This window comes from Phlebotomus argentipes, unplaced genomic scaffold (assembly GCF_947086385.1).
Source record: "Phlebotomus argentipes unplaced genomic scaffold, Phlebotomus argentipes genome assembly contig_5, whole genome shotgun sequence".
Lineage (NCBI taxonomy): Eukaryota > Metazoa > Arthropoda > Insecta > Diptera > Psychodidae > Phlebotomus > Phlebotomus argentipes.
The window spans coordinates 2,287,270-2,293,355 of record NW_026776165.1 but is presented as its reverse complement, the minus strand read 5'-3'; positions in this window follow the sequence as shown (position 1 = coordinate 2,293,355).

Below are 6,086 nucleotides of genomic sequence, written 5' to 3'. Positions count from 1 at the left end.
ATATGTATTTGAATAAAGATGAAAAATTCTGCATAATATTATTGCTGTGATGTGAATGAATAATGCCACTTGCCTAATGTCATCTCCACAAATTTCGCATGGAAGTTCAGTCGGATGAATTTGAATAATTTTCACTTCCCTATGAGAAATCTCTTTGTATCCTTGTTTGTGTATTTTAGCTATTAAAATGTGGGATGTTGTGCAAAGTTTAAACTGACTAAAACACCGTCTAGGACGATGAGCTGGAAAGTGACACTGAAATTTCGGGAAATCCGCTAAAACTTAAGGTGTTCATGCTGCTTTGCTTGTTAATTCAATTTTCACTTTAGCCTTCAGTGTTTCCATTGCTTCTTCATGTCGATAAGGATCGCAAATTGATTATAATCCACTTTTGAAGCCCTTCAGAAAATTCCATCAATTGCAACAGTGCGTAAATGTTCTCCACATACAGAACTTTGGATTACTTCCAAAGACTATTAATTAATTTACCTGCCGTTCCACGAACAGCTCTTGTTTCTGTGGAATTTTGTGCTAGAACCACACCACTAATTTACACTAAACCATTCATGCTTCGGCTGCCCAGGTGAATTCGTGGTTGCTGCTCATTTTTCAATGCATGCCAAACACAGGAAAACTCCACATGTGGAGAAAGACGAGAACAACTTTTTTTCTCAAACAACACACCGGAGATTGCTTCACGATGGTGATACTGCAATTATCCCGAAAAGTTTAGTGGCGCAAGAAGTTTCTTTTGACTGACGGAAAAAGAGCAATATACTTAACAATATATTGAAGTACCTCAAGTGCACTGGACAAATAAATGATGGAAAACAAGATAAATGATGCGTTAAATGGATTCAAAATTGCTCTCTGTGTGTGCATCCTTTGCCGGCCAATTTGAAGAATGAAGTGGAATGGCATGAAAAATGACTCAAAAGTCCTCAAAGTTGTTGAGAGGAAAAAAGAGCTCTTGGTGAAAGAACCATTTAATTGCATCACTTCTCCAAACAGTGCCGGCAAAAACTTTCGAACGAAGCCCTGGGACAAGTTGTTGAGGTGTTTTTTTTTTCTCTCCCAGAGTTAAGTCTCCTGATAGTCAATACTTTTTCCACCCAGTGAGGGAGAAAAAAAATTCTGTTGACTTTTGCGCCCTTCAGGCAGTCAAAATGGAAAGAAGAAGAAAAAATCGAGTTGAAGGCTTGTGAAAGGTAAAAAAGACAATTTTTCCATCTCTTTGAATCCAGAACAGATGCTGCACTCTTGAGGTGTGATTTACCGGCCTGGAAATTTTCTCAATTTCGTCTTCCTGAAGCTCAGCCGATGATTGATTTTGCATTTGTGATTTCCATCTATGTGATTCTACCATTTCCGCAGCGCCGCGCCATCAAAAATGATCCACGGAAGATTTATGGCGCGCAGGCCAATCTCTTGGGGACTAATTAAATTCTCAGCACCCTGTGGCCCACGAGATCGGCTTGAAATTGATTTCCTCCGGGACAACGGTTGAATTTCCTCGATACCGGAACGTGATGTGGGTCGAAACCGAGAGCGCATACATATTTGAATTATTTGTTTGTTTGCACAACAGCGTCACAATGGCACTTTGCCCACATCTTTAAGCTCCGCAGGCACACGCACACACAGAGCGGGAGATCTCCTTGTGCCGGGGATGATGATGAAAATGATACTTCGGGTAAACTGTTTCAATTTTGAACGCCCATCCCACGCACATTCACGCCACCATCAAAATTCCCATGTAATTTATGTGTGAACAGTGTAGTCACAGAGCTTTTGTGCTTTTGTTGACAATACCATTGATGTTTTTGGCTAACACACTCAACGAACGCATTTGACTCACTCATTCACCGCAAATTCCCGCGGAGAACGCGCGGAAAGCAGTCAAAGTTTGCCGGATCGGATTCCCGATTAAACAATAAACACACAAAAAATGGCGCTTTGAAACTTCAACACGAGGAACAAAATGTTTATAAACTGTATCAATAAGCGGATCTAAATTATTTGATTAAACCAGAAAATATGTGCACTTTAAATAATTGGCCAAAACAACGCTCACGTATCGTGAAAGGGTTAAAACAATGTGGAATTGGCAAAGTCCATGAATTCTCAATTGCAAGGCGGAATGCTATAAATACTGATTTAGAAGTATTCAATTGACTTCCAACTCTGGATATTTTACAAAACAATGCATTGTGCGCCTTTTGTAATTCACACACACACCCCAATTCACCTCCTCTTAGTGGTTTTGTCGGCAGCCAGTGAATGGCTGCAAACAGTGTGAATGATTTCTTGTCACTTCCATCATGTACGAGAATAACTCACGGAGTTGTGTTACATGCGAAGAGCAAAAGTTTGACGATACAATTGTGCGCCTATAGACGGCAATTAGAGGAAATTGTTGGCTTATCTGGAGGGCTGAGAGGCCCTATTTCAGCCTCATTAGGCGCACAAAAGAAACTTCAAGTCAACACCACCCACTTTCTCAGTGTGCCCAAATGGAAAAACGAGCCCTTGAATACTGATGAGTCAATGAGACGATGAGAGGTGACTTCTTGAGCAATTTCACATCTATTTTCGGGGGCTCTCGAGAGTGCCAAACACCCCGTTTAGCAATGGCCTAATGACGCCCTAATTCCGAAGCATGCGGAAAACAAGCCATTAATTAATGTGACGAGGAATATTGCGAAATATTGAGTAGATATATTCCGTGAAGTACACAATTACCACTTGTCATTTGCCAAAGCTGCCAAAAGCGTCAGCAAACTCATCAAAGCTTTGCCTTCGGATTGATTTTTCCCGCTCACTTAGAGATTCGAGGATCTGACAAAATTGGATGGAGTTGTAGGGAATTAAGTGAAATATAATCCCATTGATTGCGGGAGGAAAAACAGAGTCTTCAATCAATCACCATCACTCATATCTGCGTGCAATCCACCATATGGATACCCCCTAAATACACTCCCTCGCACGTTTCGGGGCGGCAAATCAGCTGAAATAATGCGCGCACCCATGGAAGGTGGGATGATTGATCTTATGGCAGGAGAATTAGGAGCTAAGCAGTACTAATATTGCAACATTTCACAAGCAATCAAATCAAATTCCTCACTTTATCTATAAAATTCATCTTTCCGCATCGATAGAGACAGGGAATTTTTCATTAAATTGAAAATTCACTGTTCATTTAAGAAATTACAAACAGAGAGGAAGAAAAAACCATTTCTTTCCAGCAAATTGTAGTGTCTTTAGCACTTTGTAAACGGAAAGACTTGAAGGAGATTTTGGAGAGGAATCGGAGCATTATTGAATTACTCGTTGAGACTTTTCTCGCAAAAACTGTTGTAAAGAAAGAACATTGCCATGCAAGAGAAAAGTAAATAGAGAAGACACTGAAGATCTTACCGAAGACGCTTCACCTCAGATGGGTTGTGTTTCTTGTTTTTCCCGAAGGTAGACGATATGTAACCATGCAGGATTACGATATATTATTTTCATAACCACTGAAACATAGCTTTCATACCATACAAGAGTTGCACAGTTGTGAATATTGTGGCAAAAATATGTCATACAAGAGATTCTTCAGAACTTTGTTGACTTATTCCGGAAAACATCCAACGGGAAAGCCCGAATCAAGTGCTATGGGAAAACTCATTTTCTATTAAAGCTAGAGCTGCATCTAAAGAAAACAGATGTTGATTCTATCATATATCTAATATGATAAAAATGCATTTAACATACGCATATGTAAATCGCATTTTCAAGAATTCATTCAACTAGAGAAATTCTTGTGAGAGGAAAAACATTTTATTTCCATTGTATTTGAAATTGATTTTACAAGAGCCTTGCTTTCACCACGCCAGCACTAATGCGTCTTTAAACAGTCTGGTTTTGTGGTCTGGAATCCACACAGCTCAAAAGTGCTGAGGCCAGAAGAAACATGTGATAGAAGGAAGACACCCACAGCTTCCCTCCTAAATCAATTTCCTCCGACTTATTGCATTGTTTATGCTGAATAAATAGTCTTGGGGATCAGCATCTTGCCTGTTTTACATTAATTTCTCCCCTTTTCATACGCCACACGGCAGAGGCTTGATTCCATCGCAAAACCCACGACAAAATGTGAAGACATGGAGATTCGAGACGCTCTTGCACATGATTGGATTTTTCAAAGTGTATCGATCGCGACACAAATTCAGTTTTCCGGATCTCACGTGCACGTGGGATGGGATGTACTGCTTCAATTTACTTCAACACCTCGTCGGAGCCGCCCTGGTGGAATTGTCTCATGGTGCGCTCATGTGAGAAAAGCTCACCCCGAATCGGGACCCCCGGTTGAATTCAATTCTAATAATAACACGGGCAAAGAGCGGGGGAGCTTTGTATTTTGTAAACACACATGTCTGTCAAATTCACCCCTGGTAATAATGGATTTCCTCTGCCGCCTTTTGCGGGGTAGCGTGGGGTGTTCATTTTCCCGTATTATCCTCGCGAGGATGAGGGAATGTAATATTACACCTCATCGGCAATGAATTTGATATTACATTAAGACATTCTCTCATCTTCCATCCCCTTGCTCACCGCCCTTTTTTCATTCCCCACAAAGGAGATGTGTGAAATTTTGCATCGCATCTCTTATGGCGTGTGATCTAATATATATTCTATCTGCAATTTGGGGAAATTTGCATGGCAAAAGACAAACTAATATCGCTTGCAATGATACAATTGCACCACAATTTAAATTGCAGTCTCAGTTGCAAACATTCACTCCACTATTCGGCGCCATGCATGAAACAATTTTAATTGAAAGCTCAGCGTGAAAGCTCTGTCTTTTCTCTCAGCAACTTTTCTCAACACTTTGTGGCAGCGTGAGCCTGGGAAAAATGCCATCCAGCCCGTGGAGGAACAAGCAAATTGAAAGTTTTACATGTACGATTAAAATTCTCTCCTCTGTTCTGGGGATATAAGAGAAACTTTCATCCTGGGAAAAATTTTCACGCTTTCCCAGCGAACAATGAAGAGCTTCGCTAGCTCACTTGTTCGCTTAGGGAATTAATAGTTGTGAAAATATTTATCTACCATTTTTTGCAGAGATGGCATTATAAATTTACAATGTTTGTGGATGGATTAGCATGAAAGTCAATTCTTTAAGTTACGACTAATGTGTGTGCGGGATGGAAAATATCAATATTAACTGTTAAGATCTTGTATCCTAATCTCAATTCCATTCCATCAATATTTGATGAGCATAAATTTTGCAAATCTATCAATATTAATCCGAGGTGAAGGAGCTTTTGTGGCATTTAAGAGCAAATATTCAACAATATTTTGCCCAAATAAAGCACCCCAAAGTAAACGGAATGAGCAACTCAAGCTCATTCGATGGGTTTCCAAAGCACAGAATTAATGCTTAAAGTTTTAATACTTTCCTCAGCGAGTGTAAGAGAGATAGAACGTGGTTAAATGTGTAAGACACAGTGCAAATGTTTGCGTACCGAACATAAATTATTCATTCATGGTGGCTTCTTTCATCCCACCAGACAATTTCACCAGATGTTGTCGATATTCGATTTTCGTGGCAAAGCTCTGCACTGCAGAAGATCAATTAGAAAATTTGCTCGCCCACCCACAGAGAGATAACATCTGCGATTGACATATTGAGTTTCTCCCCGATTTCCCGCTCGGTGGAAAAGTCTTGCCAATTGTAGAAATAATAAAATAGCCTAATTTATTCACTTAACTTGTGCGCAGCATCGTCATTAGCTTCCCGTGAATTGATATCTTGGCGCTAAACTTGGTAATGTGTGGCTTTTCTCGTTAAAGTTTGTGAAAATTAGTTGAGATACACCTTTTAGCTGAAACTTCTTAATTAGTTTGATACACCATCCACCACCCTAGTTCACCTCCTCGTACTCATTTTGTCCCCATTTTATTTTGATGTCCAATCTACAGGGCGGGAAATTCTTCTTACAATGTCACCCGCTCGCACGAATCCACACTGTTTCGTATTTATGGCAGTTTTGCGGTGTTGATTGCACTGTCATGAGAGTTGAGGAACTCAATTTACACTCACC